We start from the raw sequence: 23,734 nt of genomic DNA on the forward strand, positions 1-23,734 counted from the left end.
TGTTATGTGCTTTTTCTGGCAGTCTCATAATGCATACATTGTATTTTGATCATACATACCCCCATTTCTGTCTCTTAATTCCTTCCACTTTGGTGGAATGTCTTCCCTTCCCCCAGCATTCACCAATTGCCACCAGGTCTTTGGGGAGGGCAGGGCTTCTTGTGATTCTTGTCCACCCATGCAGGAATGTCAGCTGTCCCTACTGTATGCAGATTTTGTTCAGGACATAGCAGCCACTGTGAGTTACTGAGAGCAATCATCATTTTATTTCAAAAATACAGAGATCCCCAGCACCTCTCCCCATCTTCCATCTTCCAACTCATATATTCTTTCCACTCCTCTCTTTTGCAATGTTCTTATAGCCTTGGAGGTGTTGATATTGATGTCTCATTTAAAACTGATCACTCAACAATTATTCTCAGAACTCTGACAAATTTTAAGTCTCCCCAATAGTCACCAGCATCTGCAAAAATAGGTTTCTCTGACCAAAGTTAAGAGCAGAACTAATCTGTGTGCAAAAATATAAATATTTATAGGGCAATTTGATAGGCACAGCATATCTATTTATTAGCATATGTCTATATTTGATGTTTCTTTCTATTTCAGTGCCTCCTCTGAAATAGCCAGTTAAGGTTTCTTGTGGGCACATGGAAGAATATTTTTAAAGGTTTGTAAATAAAATCTGGTTCAGGCAGAAATGAATAAAATCCCACAAAAGGACAAAAACTAGTAATATTCTATCTACCAATTTTTGTATCCTTATCATAGGAAAAACATTGTGCTAAATGTCACACCCGAATTACTCTTTATTCAGCTCTCAGGATGCCTGTAGAATATTTACTTGGCCTTATTTTACAAGTGAGCAGACTATAGCAAGTCATACTCTTAGTAGCAAGTGAGCATTAGATATATCTTTGACAGACTCAAAGCTCATGTTTTATACCACTAAGCATTGTTGTTCTCTAAATGGCCATGTGTTAGTTATAGTATCTTACTTTTTTAATTTTTAAAATATTTTTGTGTATTTATCTATTTGAGAGAGAGGCATAAAGACAAAAACTGAGATAGAGAGACAGAGTGCGAATATGGCATGCTAGGGCCCTGCCACTACAAACAAACTCCAGATGCATGTGCCACTTAGTACATTTGGCTTATATGGGTACTGGGGAGTCAAACTTGGAGCTGTCAGCCTATGCAAGTAAGAGTCTTTAACTGCTGAGCCATCTCTCCATTTCAATATCTATTTTTAAAATGCCTCCATGTAGATGAGTTTGTGTACCACATACCTCTTAAGTGCCATTTTAGATTTTCTTGGACTCTTCACCCCGAGGCTACTTGATCCTAGTTCAGTTATCTGATCAACCAAACTTCCAAAATGCACATAGACATCACACTTGTGTGTGCCCTGGACACTGCTCACCTGTGCCCTTGGATCTCCTTTTTGGGTTTTGATGTGGCAGATGCCCCACTACAATTAAATGAGGACTAATGGTAAATGTGACAAGAGCAGACACCTTCTCTCCTTTGGATGGACTGCCCTTAGCAGCAATCAGTCAGCTTCTCTGAAGGCACCCCTCTGTGATGGAGCCACCTGTTCCATTTGATAACAAATAGTTCCTGACTTGATACCTAATGTGTTGATATAGTATGGATCTTGAACATCCTGCCTATGCTCATATTTTGATTGTGTGGTCCCCAGGTGGTAATACTGTTTTGGGAGGTATGTTGCCAATTTGATAGGACCTAACATCACTTAGGAGATAAATTCCTCAACACATCAATGAGGCAGTTAGATTAGGTGAATTGAAGTGTGAAGATCCATTCCATGGGCTGGAGTCCCAAACTGCATAAAAAAAAGAAAAAGGGTGAGCTCAGCTCCAACATTCATTGTTCCCTGCTTCCTTACAATGGGTGTCATGTGAGCAGCTTCCTCCTATTCCTGTGGCCATAGTCGAGTGTATCCCCTTGAAATGTAAGCCAAGATATGAAGGCCTATGGAGGTATCTCCTTCCAGATAACCCTCTGGTGTTTGTTATGTTCTCTGTGTGAGAGCTCTGAACATGCTCCCATCAAGCTACTCCACTGTGTGCCTGCCATGATGTTATGAATTATTCTCAAACTGTGAACCAAAACAAATCTATCCTCCCCTACACTGCTTCTGTCATATGTGATCAGGTGGCTCCTTGATTCTTATTCTTTACCTGCCTCACACTCCTTTGTATCTTATTTAAGCTCCCTAGAATTGCATACTTTCATGAATTGATATCTCAATATCATTTGTCCATACTCTGTCTTTTCAACAAGGCATTGAGAAACTCCCCACCTTCTCAGTACATGAATTATTTCTTGCCTTTAGTCCTGGTTGGAGAAAAGGAACAGAACAGAAAGAATAAAAGTGTAAGAATAATTTCAGAACTATGATTTGTCTCCTTAAAAATTTTTCAGGAAAAAGCTTTTCTCTACTCTAAACCATTCAATACAAACATTGCCAGAGCTTTTGTAATAAGGAGGTATAAAGCTGCAAATAGACAAATGGCAAGTGGCTTGGTTTTCTTTTGTCATAGAGAGTTCCTTACTGCTTGTCTGCCACCGGGCCTGCAAAGAATAGCTCACTTTATTGGGTATCCTTTCTACTGAGGCCATGTCCTATTGAGGCACTCCCAATGAGAGAGATGAGCCTCCTGAACCATCAACACAAATTAAAATGATCCTTTCAGGAGGGAGTGAAGAAAACATGGCTATTTCCCCCAAAGTGAGGCAGCCTGCAGGGGTGGCTCAGAGCCAGAGCTAGAAATAAACAGGTGTGCATCAGAAGAAAGGTTCTCAGCACCTTCCCCAGGCAAGCAAAATTAACATGTGTTTCCTTTCTCCCCTATCCTAGGGGAAAAAAATGTCCAATGGACTCAGAAAAACAGAAAAGACACAAGAAAGGAAAATAGTTTAGAAATCCTTTCAAATCATGTAGTATATACTCAGAATGAAATGTAGAACTGAAATCAGTGTCTAAGTAAACCAATCTCCAAATATATTAGATGTGGGTAACTTTTCAAATAACACATTATTATACAACTGTGTTCCTTATTGAATGTTCCTGTACTTAATACATCTATAGTATATGTAAATTCATTCAAGTTCCTCATAATCCCTATGACCTGAGATGAACAAAGGATTAGATAGATAAACAGCTTCCAACAGGATTGTACCAGGAATAAAATAATAACATAATTCTATGTGTGTGCACAGATTTTCATAAGTTAGATACTTTTTCTGAATAAGTGAGTAATGGGGTTAAAAGTGGACAGTAGGCTAATTAATACTGAGTCAGAACATATGTATTACATTTGAATAGCATGGCAAGTCATTGGATAGGCTTATATTATATATATATAATAAACATGTGTAAAATGCAGTTCGTATTTTTAAAGAACTCAGAGAATAAGCACACATAAATTATTGTTCCAGCATTCAATAAACCCACAGGCTAAGAGGAGGTTTGGGGTACTAGTGGTACTGAAATAATATTTGTTAAAATATACTGAATATTTACCATATTATGTTTCTTTGTACAGGCTACCTCATTTAATTCTCACAGTGACTCAATAAGGTAGATATAATCGGTTTCATGTCTTTGTTGGATAAGCAGACTTGGATATTTAAGAACATTATTTAAGATAGCAAAGAAGCATGTGAAAGGATAAGTTTTTGAGCCAGAGTTTTGCGTCCATAAAGCTGACTTTACAACACAGCCTCATCTTTATAGATTAACAATTGATTTTCATAAATCACTGGTAAATGAGAGAGCAACTCCTTCCACGTTATCATGAAGAAACAAAGAAAAAGGTAATTCAGTGCTGTTCAACCAATATACTGGAAAACTACCTTGAATTTTTGTTCCCTCTGATTTCAAGTTTAGAGCTCTTTTACAGCACCAACATGCTCTGTGAGAGTCTGGGATTTTCTGTTCTATCTTCAACGCTGCTTTCTCTGGCAATAGGTGCCCTGTGAGCTTGGTCTGCCTTCTACTTGAAACGACCAAGCTCTCATGGCACCATGAAGTGGTTAGAGCTTGGTAGAACTAACATTTATTCTCCTTTACTCAGGGTCCTATTTGACTATACCACTGTCCCTATGGCTACTTTTGAGTAATCTATAGGAAAGTAACTAACTTGAGATATGCTAACCAGTTCCATTTTCTCAATGTGTGGCTTTGGGTCAGAGAAAAATTACCCTTTTTTTTTTAAAGAGGTTGAAACCATATAAAATCCAGAAGCTACTGTCGCTAGTCTTCTGCTCCTTATGGAGAAAGCCAGGCTACCATGAGAATGAACCTGTCTCCCCATAAGAAAATCAGCTTTGAGTCTGGAAAGGGAATATGGCAGCATTTGAGTTCAGTTGCTTCTCTGTCTGTAGGATGGTGTGCTTACTCAACTCTTCCTTGATTTCTATGAGTTAATAAATTCCTTTCTTCAACTGAGTTTAATTCAAATTTTGGGTTTTTTAACCATGAATAACAAAAATTATCCCATTTTAATACAGGACCAATTAAGACAAAAAGACCAAAAATTCACTTCAAAAGCTCACGTTAATGATGACAGTGCATCATCATTCTAGTTGGACTCATTTTGTGAATAAATTGGACTCCACTTCTGTATGTCTCATTGCATCACAGCCCTGTTGATCTGGCAGAGTACACATGCTAAGCTCCTGTGAGTGCATACCATCTGGAAAACAGAGAACCGAACTCCCTGCTTCTACACCAACTTGCTCAGGACCGTCATTTTGAACTAAGGAAAAAGTATGCATCAGCTTTGTATGAAAGGATGCATACCATCTGCTGTCATTCCAGCCTGAAAACTTTCTTAGTCAGGAACTCAGACATACACTTTAGAAGGAAAAGATTTCTCACCAATTGTTTGGATGTACAAGGCTATCATAGGAGAATTCTGAGGTTTATATTTTGAAAGTGAATTATCTGATGTTGAACCTGAGATAGGGCATTTGGAGTCTCAATGGAGGGAAGACTTCTATAGATATAGTTATAGATTCTCTTATTTTATTCCAACCTTGTTGCTTTATTGCTCATCAAATGCTTATACTCATCTGTTCCTTATGATTGCGTGTTACCTGTACTCTCTGACAATCTCAAATCTTATCCTTACTGCTATTAGAGATCTCCATTGTATAACAGTGTCATCTACTTTGACCTCAACCTGCAGAGGACAGCCTCCACTGATCTTCTCAGCCATCATTTGAGCATGGTGGCATCCTAACCATGCTTCTTTATGACTCTGGCAAATACATTTTTCTTCTCTAATCCTCTTCCATCTAAAGGATATAGTCAGTTGGCAGAGACTTTTATTCTTTCATGGTAAACTCATGAAAGCATGCCACTTCTTGGAGCCTTTTTCTCATGTTTTCCCCACCATCTTCCATGACAGTTCTACAAGCTTTATGACATTTAATAAGAACCAGCACTTTGTTTAAGCTTCAAAAACTTTCACTAGAAGTACCTCAGACTAGCTTCCCAAACCCCTATCAAGGTGCTAAGTCCTATGATGAAGGAGAAGATACCTAAGTGACTGAGGTCTTTATTACCCTACTTCTTATTATGTCTAATTTGACCCTTTACTCGCAGGTCCACCTAAATCCTATCCTTCTATGTCCATCAGTTGTTTATGGTAGCCAATTCCTCACACAACTTAGCAAGCATAGATCTTCTTGCCATTTGTCCATTATATATAGTAACCAGGAAAGGAGGTAGAATCTGATCTTGAGGAATAACTGCTTCAGTGAGGTTTATATACAACCTCAAGCCAAAAGAAAGGCAAGTGCTTTGTCACCTAGGACAGCGTGAAACTTGTACATGCCATGTGCCAGAGAAAGTGTAGCACGAAGGCTGAACTTACTTAAGAAAATGCACCCAAATTTCCTTCTTTTATCCAAACCCAGGGCTACAAATTTTCTACTGAGTCCTTCCTTGGCATAGATGAATTTGCTGAGAACTTAGGCTTTCTATGAATTCCTGCCAATCATCAAATATGCTCTATTCATGGCCTTGACTATTCTACACTTAGCAGTAGGTGATATGAAACCTCTTTTAAAAGTTGGCAGAATCATTGATGTGCATGTGTTATGTTAAATTGGTTATTAATTCTTCTGCGATTGTCATTATGTCTCCTGAAAGCACCAGTAATAATCAGCATAGTATAATTATAATTAGTTCTTTCCTGCATCTTTTAAATTCCCCAGACATTGTATGAATCAGTCTGCCACCTGTGTCTTACATTGTGTCATCTCAGGTGAGATTTAGCTTACCACATGCACTGTGACATCATAGGAGGACCACTGCCACTCCATCTTTATCACCAACAGTATCACCACTGCCACCTGGCCTTTGAGTAATCCAAGTCCAAAATTCCATCCACACAAGATGCTTCCCAGGACTGCTCTTGCTACCAAATCTCCTAGGTACATTTCTGGCAACAGAAACTGAGACAAGAGCTCAGATCAACAGACCATTGTTTCTTTTCCATCTGTGTAGTAACTCATGATTCCTTACTCACTTTTCTCTTTGAGTATCTACATTTCTGTCCCCACCTACAGTGGATGAAGGAAACACTTAAATTTTCTATTAGAGCTTTCTTCTCTAAAAATAGACCAAAGAGCTTACCAACAACAAGAGAGAGAACAAAATACCCAATATCATTTGATAAAATGCCCCTTTAGAGACAATGGCCTTATGTAAAGACTAGTTGAAGGAAAGCTTCATGAAGACAGAAACTGTATTCATTTTGGTCAATGATATATTTCCAGCACTGATAAAATTACCTAAGTTATAGGTTGCTGTCAGTAAGTGTCTGTAACAAATTAACAAATATCTAATGACATAGTTATAGAACACACACTGGATTCTTTCTCACTTTTATTTTCTCATCTATAACATCAATATGAAAATAGTTCCTTAAATAGGTCCTTAACAAAAGAAAACACATCTTCCTTTAGGGAACTTGCTGATTATCATTCATTCTATGGCCATTTTACATTTCAACAGCCATTAATGTATTCCGGCTCCCTCTCTTACCAATTGGTTTCATTTAATGAGTAGTTACTCCATGCTTAGGAATGTGGTCATTTTGAAGCTGTAATATTCAATCAACCATTGAAGGGACTATTTAAAAACAACAGCAGCAGAAAGCAATGGTGAAACTGCTTGTCTAACATCTTATCTGACAGCTTTTTCTCTGAGAACCTGTGGCCTCTTCCTAGCCTTCTCTACAGAACACTACTACATGCCCATGTGAGAGTGATTTGAAGGAAAGGAAGTATATTATAGATTGTGCCCACACACAGCAAGTACAAGCCCTTCAGTGCACAACAAGGAAAAGAGCCTCATTTTCAGCTAATGGCTGCTAGAATGGAGAATATGTCTCTCTTATACCTGTCTTTTTAAAATTTTCTCTCCATCCCTTCCAAGCAGCACAGATGGGGAGGAGAAAAGCAGACGACTAGACTGGTACATTATGTGGGCACAAACAAGTTAAGGGAAACATCTTTGCATGGTGAGAAAAATTCCACTCCTTTCTTGGACAATTTCTGAAGTATTGGAAACCATGGCAACTAATATAAATGTAACTAGTGCATTGTACATTCTCAGTCTGAACAATCAAAAACAAACTTCATCTGTTTAAAAAAGTTAAAAATAAACAGAACTTGGACAACAGACTTTATCAAGCTTCTTATTCCTTCTGATGAAAAGTAATGGAGAATGAACATTTTCAACAAAAAGAATTATCTATGTTTAGCTCATCTAAAACATATTTACACATGAATATAGTATATAGACATAAATATATAGTACATTTGGATATTCATGAAAATTATATATATCAATATGTATATATAAAACTCTAATGTTATGAATATTTTGGGCTCAAAGTATTGCTGTACTATAATATTAACATATAAGTAAATGTAGTATAAAAGTATATTTTAAACGATATATAATATGTAATTAGTATTATCAACAATATCATGTGTCAGAAAAAAAACAGAAATGAGAATATAGTAATTTGCTGATATCATCCTGGTTGCTTATTGGGGTATATAGATTTGTGAGGAAAATAACCATCAGTAACAAACCAAACAAAATTAATACATAGTTACAAACAGATGTACTGTCAATGAAAATAAAATTCATAGTAACATGAGTAAGTATAAGAAGGATATAATTCAAATGTGGAGATAGAAAAGTCTCTTTATTGTTTTAAATTTTACTTGTACATATGTGTGTGTGTATGTTGTGCACACACACACATGTATCACACCAGGATCTTTTTTTTTTTTTAATTTAATTTATTAGTTTTCATTTCAGTGAATACAGGCAGTTTGGTACCATTATTTAGGCTCATCTGTGATCTACCCCCTCCCATTAGACCCTCCTTGTTAATGAAAATGGGTCGTGCATTGTCACACCAGGATCTTTTGCCATGCAAATGACTACACTTCAGCTTTACACGGGTGTCAGGGGAATTGAATCCAGGCCAACAGTCTTTGCAAGAAAGAGCCGAAATTTAACAGCAGATTCACTTCCTTGGACCCAAGTAGTTTTTCAATAAGGTCCTGACTTATGAAAAATTACTGTGTATATTGTTTCAATACAATTTCAAAAATATTTCAGAGTGCAGAAAAAAAGATACTCAATTAGTAAGAGTGACATGAAGATACCGATCATGACTGGCCCTCATTAGAGAAAGCTAGCAGAGGGATCAATTATTTCTATTAGAGGAGAAGGATAAGTTGTAGCCTGCCTGTGTTGCCTCATGGAAAACTCAATGTAAATGCACAGAAATTCCATGAGGATCACTTGGTGATGGAACAAGGAGCTCAGGGAATCACCTTCTCTGGAGAAGCCAGATACAGCCAAAGGAGGAAAAACTGATTGATGAACTATGTTAAGAATCATGAAGAAACACTAACTTTGTCCCAGGCTCATGTAAATCACTGGGAAACTTGATGTTCTCTCAGCCCAGATGGACTAAAAGTGTCAATGAATATAAAAATCCTGCCATCTTCCTTTTCTCCACATCTTGATTTTAGCTATCAATGCTCAGTGTACACTTTGACCAAAGTTCCTCACTTACCAAGAAGCATTACTAAGTGGATTTTCCTAAAATGAAAATTAAGCAAGTGATCTGCTCTGGTCATTCAGTAGGTTTGCTGGTTGTATTAGAAACAGAGCTCAGGTACTCAGATTCTGACTTTGGAATGTCAAAGAAGACTGTTTTCTGTTCATTTGGGAGCTGAAAATGTAATGCCAACTTATGAAATGAAATATAAAATAAAATGGCTAGTAAACCACACACTTGAGAAATTATATTCGCATTATGTTGAGTTTTTCACGTCCTAAAACAGCCTGTTTCCTACCTTTAATAAGTTTGAGTTTGCTGTACTCAGCACAATTGGACTTAGCTGCCTGCATTTTCTGCCAGGGTGTGAGGAAAAATGGAGTTATTATTAGAGCTTAGTATTGCAACCTGCCTGGCCAATGTAAATCTTCAGATTTGAGTGTTTATTGTTAGTGAATTTTCCATTGTGAGGGCACTAGGTAGTCTCTAATAGAAATCTGGAGAAGGAGGCTGAAAAGCTCCCAGTATCCAATCACAAAATTAATTGCTTGACCCATCCATAATGTCAGAGCCAAGAATAGGGACATTAGACCACACTAAATTGAGCTGTCCTCAAAATGAGTAACTGCAGGAAGCAATTTTGAGGACCAGCAAGGGAAGTTGCAAATGCTTTCAGTTAGTGGTCCTTATAAAGCCTGGCCACCTGGAGGAGTAGGTTTCAAATAAGTGTTGTTTTGAGCTTTCTCAGCATAGTCTGTGTTAAGGACTCAGGTACATGTTGCTTCTTTGGGAGACACTGGGAACACTAGCAAGGAAGAGAGTGTGGACAGAAGGAAAGAAAGCCAATCAAGAAAGGGTGCATCATTAACCTGCCTTTTTTCTCACCTATCTTTATTTATTTGAGAGAGAGAGGCAGATAAATTGAGAGGGAAATATAATGGGCAAGTTAGTTCCTCTAGCCACTGCAAACCAACTCCGACACATGTGCCACATTGTGCATCTGGCTTAGGTGGGCACTAGTAAATCAAAACTGCTTCCTTAGGCTTTACAAGCAAGTGCCTTAACTGTTAAGCCATCTATCCAGCCCATAATCTGCCTTTTATAAGGAATGATCTGAGGTTAACCTCATGGAGAAACTTGCTAAAGATGACTCATATTCTATCCAATGGGCAAGGGAACTGATGTATTTATACACCAACTCCCTGGGGTGCACAATGGGTGTATAGTCCTTGGCATTTCTCGTCTGACACAGTGAAAAGAAAGGCTACCTTTAATTATTTTGGGAAAGTCCCTCAGGGGAAAGAAATGCAGATACTGGTAATGGAAGTCAGAGAGAACACACTAAAAAGTTAGAAAATTTTGATTGGGACTTTAACAGACACTGTCTTAAAATTCTTCTGAATATGATACCAAAATTCTGACTCTGTTGGATTGGTGTAAATTTTGGGACTACTCAGGTAGAGGAAAAAGTTTTTAAATCAGTCAAAGTATCTGCCAAGGGCAGGGCAGGATAGAAAATAATACAGAAGCCAGGAAATTGGCATCTTTGATCTAGACTTGTGTTTGGCAGACATTTTCTGTAGATCACACACAGTGACTGTTACATATTATTCCTTATTTTGCATTTGTTTGTTTTAACAATCTCTGTTAAAACATTAAACTTATTATAGGCTTCAAGGCAAACAAAATATGGGCTGATATTGAGATGTGTTCTCTTAGTTATAGTTTCCTTTGATATATATGATGATTCTTGAGTGTTTCCTTGTAAGAGCATCTTCAACAAATGGTGCTGGACAAACTGGATAACCACATGCAGGAAACTGAAACTTGATCCACCCATTTCACCATACACTGCACTCAAATCCAAATGGATCAAAGACTTAAATACAAGACCAGAAACTAGTATACTACTGGAAGAAAATTTAGGAAGTACTTTCCATGATATAGGAATGGAAAAAGATTTCCTGAACAAAACACCAGTAGCTCAAGATCTTAAACAGTCACTCACCTAATGGGATCAAATGAAGCTGAAGAGTTTCTTTACAGACAAGCATACAATAAGCAAAGCCAATAGATTACCCCCAGAATGGGAGAAAATATTTTCAGGTTATTCAACTGATAGAGGCCTAATCTCTAGAATCTACAAAGAACTCAAAAATCTAAACAGTAAGAAGTCAAACACCCCACTCACAAAATGGGGCAAAGAGCTGAACAGACAGTTCACAGAGGAAGAAATACAAATGGCAAACACACACTTAAGAAAATGTTCATCATCCCTAATCATTAGATAAATGCAAATTAAAACAACTATGAGATTCCACCTTACCCAATAAAAACAGCAAACATCAAAAAATCAAATGAAAATAAATGCTGGCGAGGCTGTGGAGAAGTAGGAACACTCATCCACTGTTGGTGGGAATGTAGGATGGTACAACCACTTTGGAAAGCAATATGGAGACTCCTGAAAAGGCTGACTATAGCAATACCAAAAGACCCAGTTATTCCCTTACTGGGCATCTACCCTAAAAACTTCAAACCACAGGCCAGAGAGATTTGCTCAACCATGTCTGTAGCAGCTCAATTTGTAATAGCTAAGAGTTGTAACCAATCCAGATGTCCATCACTAGAAGAATGGATAGCTAAGATTTGGTGTATCTACACAATGGAATTCTATACAGCAGTAAGAAAAAATGACAAAAAGAAATTTGAGGAAAAATGGTTGATCCTGGAACAGATCATTCTCAGTGAACTTACCCAATAACACACACACAAAAAAAAATAAAAAATCACCACATAGTCTCACTCATCTATAGCACCTAACCTGAATCTACCCAAGATACCTTACATACCCAGCAAGCATCTCATGGACTAGACACTAGGATGGATGGGGAGGGACGGGAGGGCATCGGAGGGGTGAGAAACAGTAATCTAGACCCAAATGGCAGTGGTACCATATAATTCTACTTCCTAAAAGGCAGACCAAATGGCTGAACCTTCACCAGGCCCTTACAAGAAACACCTGAACCACAAGACACTGTAGAGGGTAGGATCAAGTCTAACCTATATCTTCTACCTATCCCTCTCCAATCTCTCTCTCTCTTCTCTCTAACTCTTGTATATTAGTTATCTTTTTCCTCATTTTCTTAGTGGGCACTGACCTGTAACTCCCAGTACCAGCATGGGACTATCATCCACAATGAGCTTTTGATCAGAGAAACCTAAAAGGTTTCCCAAAAGAAGACAAATTTCTGTCAGAGTACTTGATGGCCCACCAAAGGTTAGTGGTAAGACCCTATTGCTGAAGACACCATATGGAGATGACATGTAAAATGGAATGGCATGGCTGGAAGCCAGGAGAGAGTCAGTCCCCAGACAGTCAGTGTGTCTAATGTCAGAAGGTGCTACATGGGCGACTGGGGGAAATTAACAATATCTGTCCAAGCAACTCATGGTCAAACTTACTTAGCAGCAAATATCCTTTTGTGATGCCCACACAAGTGCAATAGTAGCACACAGCCATGGGGGGGAACCAACTGCTCTTGATTGGGTAACGGATCCCCTCAGTTGTATGGGACCCATAGCTGGAGCTAGGAAACAAGTCAGAACCATATTCAAACATAAGCCCACTCTCCAATGTCAAGCTACCATCACTCATGGGCTACAAGAGGGCCTACACCTATTAAACTCTGTAAAAATTTTTATTTTAATTATTGAAACAATTTTCAAAGCCATATTTCTACAAAATACTATGTTAATTTTGCATATATTTATTGTTGATGAGATAGACATAAATTCAAAGGTCTTGGGGATTGCAGCTGCTATCCAAACTGTCAAAGGTTCTGGGCTCACAGGTTGAAAGTCTTTCACCTGGCTCTCACACTTGCTGAAGAGGAAACTGAGGCTAGAAAAGAAGAAAGGACTTACCAAGCTCATGGTCTCAGTATTTCATCAACAACCACATCTTTGTTAGTGAGTAATGCAGTCCTTATGTACTTAGATTACAGGAAGCTAAAGAAGAAAATATCCAAAGTCTGTAATATAAATAAAGTACAAATTTGAGTCTTCCAAGAGTCTAGTGGGAAAATATATATATAAATATAGGTTGGAATATAAAGAAAAGGCTCATGAATAAAGATTTTTCCAAGTAAGAAAAGTCACCTTTGTTTTCTGTTTTATATTCATTCAACAAATATGAACTAAGTTCTTCAGTCATGTTAGGTAGCATGTGAATAGAGCACAGAGAGCTCTTGGAGATGGGTATAATAAGCAAAAGTCACAGAAATGGAAATGAACGGAGGGCATTTTTGGCTCAGGTGTTACTACTTTAGCAAAAATATGTTTTCTTCTATATAAATTCTTGGTACTGCATAAGAAGCCAAGACAGTGACAGAATAATACAAAAGAAATCTATGAAGCAGCAATAGACATAATATGAGAGAGATGTGGTGGAAATGGGCTGGACATAAATACACTAATTGAGGGCTGGAGCAATGACTTAGCAGTTAAGGCTCTTGCCTGCAAAACTAAGGACTGAAGTCTGAATCCCCAGAACCCACAAAAGCCAGATGCACAAGGTGGCACATGCATCTATTATTTGTTTGCACTGGCTAGAGACCCCAGCATGTCCGTACTCTCTCTCTCTCTCTCTTTCTCTCCAACTCTCTCTTTGTGTGTTTGTGTGTGTGTGTGTCTTTCAGTATCTCTCTGCTTGCAAACAAAATATTTTAAAGAAAAATGCCACTTGGTGGTCAAAACTTAAGGCTAACTAAAGCACATTGAAATTTTTATTCTATCTTTAAAATGGCTAAGGGAATTTTGTGAATGAGGGGGCAGAAAGATTGTTGGAGTCACAAGTTGGGACATTATGCACAGAGGCATTGCCTCTCCCTCATAACTTACTGATGCCCCCATAATGCATGACCCACAATCCCCATGAGGTTGACCTGCATCCCCAGTGAGGAGGACCCCTTCGGAAAAGGGGCAGGGATGAGGAAAAGGATGGTACCAACATGTGTTTTTTACATACTAAGTATGTCCATAACTAAGAAAAATAAATAAAATAAAATGTTTTATTTAACATAGGACAAATTTAGCTATGTTTTAGAAAAATGAGGCAAAATCTGCAGACAAGGAAAGCTCTTTACTTGTCATGTACTTGGGACAAATAGTCTAATATGTGAAGATACAGTTCCTACCTCACTAGTGTTAACCTACTGATAGCAAAATGCTTGATGTATATTATGGGCCTAAATATGTCTAAATGAAGAAATCAATTCAATTCACACAAGCTAATTATTTAGAATTGTTACCAAATGTTAGATAACATTATGATTCATATATCTATATATATGAATCATAATATATATATAGGGGGTTTGGGGGGGTGACTGGGTGGATGCATGCCTATTACCCTATTGCAGAACCATTGCATATTACTTTACATAGAATTATATTCTATATAAGCACCTTGTACTACATTACAAGATTATATAGGTATGTATTTGTACATATATTCATCCAATATTTTTAAATATTTTTAATATTTTAATATTTAATATTTTAAATATTTTTAAATGAATAATTTTTAATATTTTAATATTTAATATTTTAATATATATTTTAATATATATATTAATATTTTAAATATTTTTAAATGAATAATTTGGGCCTTTTACCCCTCCTGCTTTCTCATGGGCAGGATCTCTCTGAAATTTCTCCTTTTTCCTTCTCTTAATCTAATACAGTCTCTCTAAGCCTTAAAAAGTGAATAATTTAACAGTTTTTGCTGGCCATGCTTATGATGAATAAAAGGTAAAAATTATAAAGGTAAAATAAGTATATATATTATGGCATGAAAAGCACAAATAACTTTTTTTTTTCAATGTAGGGTTTTACTCTATCTAGTCCAGGCTGACCTGGAATTCACTCTGTATTCTGAGTGGCATGAAACTCACGGTGATCCTCCTACCTCTGCTTCCTGAGTTCTGGGATTAAAGGTGTGCTCCACCATGCACAGCTTCACCATTAAGTTTTTTATAGATCACAATTCTTGGCAAAATGAATTCTAATTTCTGGTTTACAGATAAAGTATTGATACCCTAGTCATTGGTTTTTAGATTTCAGGGAAAGTGGAGTCTAAGATTTCAGGGAAAGTGGGGTCTAATACTCTTTGTTTGATTTGCTACTATTAACAAGTGGCTAATAGAATTATTCCATATATACCTCATGAATAATTTTGTCAATACATAATTGGCATAAGCAGCAATTCTGCTCAGATAACAGATTACAGTTACTCATATACACTAACAATTCATCCTGTGTTATCTTTTATGTGTCTATAATTTATAAATTGATTAAATTATTAATGATTTATAGGACCCAGAAGAGCAAATAGACATCCTTGGTCCACATGGTACATGAAGAACACAAGTAAGAAAAGTGTGTTGCTGGAAAGTGCTGGTGCACACCTTCAATCTCAGAACCTGGGAGTCTGAGGAAGGGAGGATTACTGTGAGTTCAAGGACACCCTGATCTTACATAGTGAATTCTATGTCATCCTGAGCTAAGCAAGACACTACCTCAAAAAAAAAAAAAAAAAAAAAAAAAGGAGAAAGGTAAGTGTGCCCCAGCTCAGAAAGACCACTTGCAATAATATTAATAATTTTTGAATCTATTTCTCACCATCATTGACAAATCTGGTAATAGAGAACTACACAGTCAAGAAATTTGGTCAATACCCTTAACTGTATGGAGAACAAACCCTTAGCATAAAAATAGTTCATACCTGGCTATAAAATAGCAGGCTAAGTGACATAGTGGCCAAGGTTTGATGGGCAAGAAGCCAAGAACAAGTTCACTGCACACAGAGCTTGGCAAAATATAAGCAAGAGAATCCACAACTCCCACCTTTCTAGGTAAGAGAGAACTGTCCAAGAGACAAAAATTTAAACACTGCTTTTGGCTTAATGTATTGTTTCCTCAAGTGTAGTTCGTGGAATATATAATGTACTTAATTGGTTCAACCAGATAGCCCTGGGGTATTACTCTATACATTTAGATAACAAGTGGTCTCAGGATATGTGATATTTATTTAACTATGATTATGTCATATTACTCTATTTTATTATTGTAGATGTTTTGAGTCTGGTTTTCATGTATATCTGAGGCTGGCCTCAGACTCACATTCCTCCTGTTTCAGCCTCCCAAGTGACAGGTTACAGGTGTGCCTCACCATAGTTGCTCTATTCTGGTTGTTTGAAGTACATAATTCAACAAATTATTGTTATGATGATTAGATATATACAAGGCACAGTGGGAATAACTCTTGCCACAGTGTTTGGGGCTTCACCATGGAACACCAGAAAAATTGGGGGTGACTGGAACACCTTTGCCAGGAATCTACTTTAAGACTGATTCTTCTTGTGTATGTTTAACTTTCATACTGGGACAATTTGAAGGCTAAAATTGACTATGACTATTAAGCAGGTTTTCATATATATGTGCGCATGGCCTCTTCAGATGGCTTGGGTTTCCTCACAGCATGGCATCCTCTGTAAATGTACAAGACTTGAGTATATTCTCCATACAACAAGATGGAAGCTACATAGCTCTGTGGAAGTCATGTAGCATCACTTTTAACTTTTCTCCCCAGATTAAAGAAGAGATATAGACTCAGACTTGTCCATGAAAGGACTGTTAGGAAGTATATCTGTGTTTTAAAACCATTGTCCTATTCCTTTCTGGCATGCTGCAGAACAGACTCAAATACTGACAGATGGTAGAGAGCAGTAGCTAAATTAATGCTGGGCCCAAATAGCTTTACCACCTGGCTCTGTGGCCTGAGTGCATTATTTTACCTTTATCAGAAACAGTTTCTTCTGCAGAATACGAATGATAATTGTCTATCTAAGTCATATGGTATTTATAAAGATCAAATGAATTTATAAAGCAATTATTCATACATTATCTGGAATAAGGAAATGCAATAAATTGAGCTAAGTTTATATATGGATGTATTTGTTAAATATCAACATAATGGATAGCAATTCTTCCAGTCAGTGTGTCTGCCTCTAGAACCACAATGAAGCTAGTTCAAAGGTAAAATTCCTAGCACTAAAGTGCTCCTATTCAAATTACAGAAGAGCCTCAAAAATAATCCAAACTTACATTTTCCTGATAGCTATGAGCAGTGAGCTATATTGCAATATTTATTAGCCAGCTGTATTTTTCTTATGAGGATTCTCTGTTCAGTTTCCATAGTCAGGTTTTGAATGGTTTTTGTTTTTTGGGAGGATGCTTACTTTTTTGAGTTCTTTATATGTTCTAGATATAATCCCTCTGCCAGATGCATAGCTAGGCAGGGTTTTATCAATTTTTTAGGCTGCCTTTTTACTTACTTGACTATTTTCTTTGCTGTGCAAAGAATTTTTAATTTCATGCAGTCCCATTTTTGGATTATTTATCTTATTTCCCAAGTGACTAAAGTCCTTTTGGCAAGTTCATGCATACACCTATATCTTGTAGTATATTCTCTTACTTTTTTTCTATTGCAGTTTTACAGGTTCAGGTCTTATATTGAGGTATCTAATTCATTTGAAGTTTGTAGTTTTGCACAGTGAGAGATAAGGATCAAACTCCATTCTTCTACATGCAGATATTCAGTTTTTCTGGCACTATTTGTTGAAGATCTTGTCTCTTCTCCAGTGTGTATTTTTGTCTTCTTTGTCAAAAATAACATGGCTCTAGTTATAGGGAATGAAATCTGGCAATCTTAATTTAACTCAGTGGCTCAAAAAATTAATGCAAATAGAATGGAGGTTAGTGTGCAATAAGAAGGGTTTCAGTGGGAGGTGGAGAAGGATAAGAGAGGCTAACTGGGGAGAGTAAAGTAAAAATACATTATACATAACTGTATTGAAATTAAAATTAAAAGATGACCTTAAAAATTGTTTGAACATATGACATGTGCCCATCCAAAGTAACTATTTTGAATAGAGAGCATCATTGATCACAGTGTTTAGAAGTTGATGTTTAAGACTAGACTCTAACACTAGCTATGTCTCCATCTGGATCAACTGCACATTTTCAAATCTTACTGTCCTCACTTTCTCAGAATAGTACCATATTTTCTGTACATATCATAGTCATTCTGAAGATTAGTGAAATAGAACTTTCAAAAGAGATTCTATACTAATATGTTCTACAATGTGAGCTATTACCATTGCCCAGTCTTCATGCTGGGATTTAATGACACAGACTTCACTTCTTTAGGAACCTGTCTTCAAACCAATCTCACAAAGAGGACCTATCATATCAGCACTTATCTCCTAGTTTAATATGGAGTATATACTTTATGGCTTAATATTTATGAATTGTTTCTTCTAGCTTCTTTCATGCATCAGAGATTGAACCTAAATTTCAAGTTGGATAAGTTGCTGGGCTAAAAGAGGTTTAGAAGGAGTTACATGAATCCTTTTGAGAGAAGGCAAGTGTTATTTTGCACATATAAAATTCATAACAGGTTGATAGGTAACTGCCAGAATGATGTTTACCAGGAAAATTGAAAGAACAAATATTGAAGTTTACCTTTTTATAATGTTTAAAATATGTACAATAAACTATCTTAGGGTGGGCAGAGAGGATTATGCTATCATGCACAGTAAGTATTTTTGTACTGTGGAGCTTTTTCTAATATATATATATATATTATATATACATACATATACATATGGGAGTTGGTCCTTCAGAATACTACTAATCGTGAGAACTTGTCTTGGATAGGTTTATCCATATCACTACTTGTGAGAAAATAATCATAGTAGGTTCAGACCCTTACTGTATCTGATATGAGTTCTATACATGATGTCTGCGTGCAAGGAGAGATGAAATGCAAGGTAGTGATGACAAATGAAGCCAAAATTACAAACACGAGGTTCTCTTTGTTAGGCTAGAGGTAGAAATGGTAAGATAATAGAAAGATTCTCAGAGTCTGTATGGGTAGACAAAGACATTTGCCTATTGGTTAGTTTATGGGGGGAGAGTTGAGGTCTCAGAAAACTCAAAATAAAAGACAAAAGTTCAAAAGTCATCAGTGTAATGATGAGGACTGAAACTTTTATGAAAGAAACAAACCTCCAAGGAGGAGATCATGGAAATAGGGAGAGCTCATGGATGCACCAAAGACCTTGGGGAGCAGAAAGAATCAGAAGAACTAATAACACCAGAAAATAATTAATCACAAATGAAGGAAAATGAACAGGATCTAAGAGGAGGAAAGTGTCTCTCAGATGTGGAAAGAATGTCTACTAATGCCTTAAGGTACAAGGAGATGGCATAAAAGAAGTATGAAAAACCACATGCAGTGATACCTTCAAAATAATTATTTTAATATTGAAAATGATGGTGGCTTCAGGATGAATGTAGGGTAACAAAGGGATAGAGGCCTCAAGTGCAGCATTTTCTCAAATGAAGGATTTTCAAGAAAACAGATACCATGGCAACTTTTCCACTTGAAAGAAACATGTTAATATATACTTGGTTAGATCTTATTGTAAATGTACAGAAACTAAACAACTATAAAAAAAAAAGCAAAGTTGTGTGTCTGTGTGTATTAACAACAAAAAAAAAATGCCAAGGAAAACTGTTGGGCTGAAAAATTTATCAAACATTCTGATATTTTCACTTATTACATTATTTCCCTTATAGTAAGTTTACTGTGATATCATTTACAAGCGTCTTGCTGTCTTTAGTGATTCCTCTGACAAAAACAAGCAATCGGTTAAACACAAAATCTACTTGTGGAATTACCCTTATTTACCTCTTATTTGAGGCTGGAACTTGATTTTTATTAATCCAGAGAAGTAGCACCAGAGTTAATTTCAATCAGCTCATTTTTGATAGCAGCTTGGCAGATGTGGTTGAACTTCAAAGTCAAGTTGTCAATCATTTCAGAGGTGTTCTTGCTTGCGTTGTCCATGGCTGTCATCCTAGCACTCTGCTTACTGATGGTGGATGACTTCATGAAGTAGTAGATGATGTTGGCCAGACTGTATTCTTGGGAATTTTGTAGCTTATCAACATCAATACAATCATGGACACTCATGTTCTCAGAACTTGCAATGGTATTAAAAGAAAGGATGGGCTTTTCTTCTGTCCTGTAGGAGATAACAGATCTGAATTGATTAAAGACCTGAAATTGATTAGAGAGCCTTCATCAAACTCATATCCAAAATTTATTAATTCAAGGAGGATGACTGATGCATCTCTGAAAGTAAGGTTTTTCTTCCCATATCTTTGAATGACATCAGAAGCTGGCTGGGATAAGTATGATAAAGTGTGCCCCTGATTTTATCTCCAGCTGGAACCAACATAACTTCTTTTCTAGCTTCTGTGAGTATAGTCACTTCACTTTTTATCTGCTTAGTAATCAAGGAATTGATAGCAGCACAGAGCCCTTGATCTGAGGACATACCAATAAGGAGTTGTCTCCTTCTTTATTTTTCTTTTTTAATTTCCATCTTACTTTTTAAAATTTTATTTATTTATTTATCTTTATTGACAAGTTCATAATTGTAGATAATATCCCATAGTAATTACTTCCCTCCCCCCACTTTCCCCTTTGAAACTACACTCTCCATCATATCCCTTCCCTTCTGAATCAGTCTCTTTTATTCTGATATCATGATCTTTTCATCCTATTATGATGGTCTTGTGTAGGTAATATCAGACACATGAGGTCATGGATATCTAGTCCATTTTGTGTCCAGAGGAGCACATTGTAAGGAGTCCTACCCTTCCTTTGGCTCTTACATTCTTTCCACCACCTTTTCTGCAATGGATCCTGAGCCTTGGAAGTTGTGATAGAGATATTTCAGTGCTGAGCACTCCTCTGTCACTTCTTCTCAGCACCATGGTGCCGAGTCATCCCAACATTATTGTCATCTGTAAAGAGAAGCTTCTCTAACCCAAAATGAGAGTAGCATTAATATATGGGTATGAACATTCAGATACATGTTTACCAGGCAGTTTGGTGAGCATAGTATATACATTTAGCCAGACACCAGCAGATGTTACACCACTAGGGCTCATGACTACCCTTGTTGTAGGTTTTTGGTATCAGGGATACAGTCCCTCAATGGAGTGTACCTTCAGTCCAATTAGAGAGCAGTTGGTTTCCCCCATAACAGACATGCCACTATCGCACCCATTGGTTCATTTGGCCTACCTGACCAAATTTAAGGCTTGAAGTATCTTCATTGGTGATTTTTCTCTCTCTCTCCCATTGAACTGCATGTAGTGTACCTTATTCCAGCTGTCTGCCAACTGGTCTATATGAAGAAGGTTTTTAGTTCAGCTCCAGAAGGATTTCTCAGTGACATACCAGTTCAACTATGTGGAGTCTTCAGCAATAGTCTCTTACCATTGAGGCCTGGTGAGAAACCAAAGGCCCTGGGAATAGCCCATAATGTTTGGGAGGCAACAGGGACCTCCCTGGCCAGCAACTCACTGGAAGGTATTCCATTCCAGGCACTGAAAATTTCCTAGCAACAATCTATGGCTTCTGAGTGTTCCATTGTCTAAGAAAGTAGGTTTACATATGACTTATTTATATCCTCTTAGATTTGATTAGCCCTCCCTCCACCTTTCCCTTACTCAGTCTCTTCCTCTGACCTCACTTGGGCTTTTTCACCCCCATTAATCTGTTCTTCTACTTACATGCATACAATACCATGCTCTTGAGTACCCCTCCCTCCCTTTCTATTCCCTTTATATCCCCTTTCTATCTTACTGGCCTCTGCTGCTGGGTTTTATTCCTACTCACATAGAAGTCCAATCATTTGTAGCTAGGATCCACATATGAGAGAGAACATGTGATGTTTGGCTTTCTGGGTCTGGGTTACCTCACTAAGTATAATACTTTCCAGATACATCCATTTTCCTGCAAATTTCATAACCTCATTTTTCTTTACCACTGAGTAGAACTCCATTTCTTTACCACTGAGTAGAACTCCAGTAAAAATGTGCCACATCTTTGTTATCCATTCATCAGTTGCGGGACATCTAGGCTGGTTCCATTTCTTAGCTGTTGTGAATAAAGCAGCAATAAACATGGTTGAGCAAGTATCTCTAATGTAGTGAGATAAGTTCTTAAGATATATGCCTAGGAGTGGTATAGCTGGGTCATATGGTATATCTATTTTTAGCTGTCTCAGGAACCTCCACACTGATTTCCACAAGGACTGGACTAAATTGCATTCCCATCAACAGTGTAGAAGGGCTCCTCTTTTTCCACATCCTCACCAGGATTTATAGTCATTTGTTTTCATGATGGTAGCCAATTTGATAGGAGTGAGATAGAATCTCAATGTAGTTTTAATCTGCATTTCCCTAATGACTAGGAATGTAGAACATTTGTTCAGATGTTTATATGCCATCTGCATTTCCTTCTTCTCCTCCTCCTCCTCTCTTCTTCTTCTTCTTCTTTTTTGTTTTTTTGAGGTAGGGTCTCACTCTAGCCCGGGCTGATCTAGAATTCACTATGTAGTCTCAGGGTGGCCTTGAACTCACAGTGATCTTCCTACCTCTGCCTGCCGAGTGCTGGGATTAAAGGCATGAGCCAGCACATCTGTCTTGAATTTCTTCTTTTGAGAACTCTCTATTTAGTTCCATAGCCCGTTTTTAAATTGGGTTGTTTGGTTTCCTACTATTTAAATTTTTGAGCTTTTTGTATATCCTAGATATTAATCTTCTGTCAGATGTATAGCTGGCAAAGATTTTCTTCCATTATGTGGGTTGCTTCTTTGCTTTTATTCACAGTGTCCTTTGCTGTACAGAAGCTTTGCAATTTCATGAGGTCCCAGAGGTTGTTCCATGGTTTTATTTCCTGAGCAATTGAGTTATATTCAGAAAGTCATTGCCTATGACAATATGTTGAAGAGTTTCTCCTACCATTTTCTCTAGCATTTTCAGATATGCTATTAAGGTCTTTGATCCATTTGGACTGAATTCTTGTGCATGGAGAGAGATAGGATCTATTTTCATCCTTCTACAGATACATATCTAGTTTTTCCAGCACCATTTTTCTTCAGTGAGCATTTTTGTTGAAGATCAGTACCATGCTGTTTTTGTTACTGTGGTTCTGTAATACAGGTTAAAATCAGGTATGATGATACCATTAGCCTTATGTTTCCTCTTGTCTTCATAAGCCTTAATATCAGCTTTTCATACAGGGCCAGTGATCCTGTCCCATACATATGAGCTAGTTTCAGGTCCTGCTCAGCAAGGGTGTACTTTGTTGCTGCTATCATTTTCATAGAATTGATAATTTTCTGGATGTTTTTGACTGACTTCAGCCACCTGGTAATGTCTTTCAGAGTACGCATGTTTCAAACTTGGATCCATGCTGAAGGTCAGGCGGACAGGCTACACTGTAGGCCCAGAAGCTTCCCTCCATGTCCCAGCTACCAGATCCCTGCCTTGCATTACTACATTTTAATATAGAATAAAGCTATTAAAAAGTTGAGTCATAAGTCTTCCAGTAGAGAATAACATAATATTAATATATAGTAAGAAGTGGACAATATAATAGATATTACTAGAAACATAACAAA

The 23,734-nt window shown here is 37.2% G+C and overlaps 1 pseudogene; it reads right to left on the reverse strand.

Annotated features, from left to right (window-relative positions):
- Nucleotides 1-19,971: 19,971 nt before the first annotated feature.
- On the reverse strand, nt 19,972-23,518 carry LOC101601565 (annotated as a pseudogene).
- Between the last annotated feature and the right edge of the window lie 216 nt (nt 23,519-23,734).

Source organism: Jaculus jaculus, chromosome 13, assembly GCF_020740685.1.
Source record: "Jaculus jaculus isolate mJacJac1 chromosome 13, mJacJac1.mat.Y.cur, whole genome shotgun sequence".
Taxonomy (NCBI): domain Eukaryota; kingdom Metazoa; phylum Chordata; class Mammalia; order Rodentia; family Dipodidae; genus Jaculus; species Jaculus jaculus.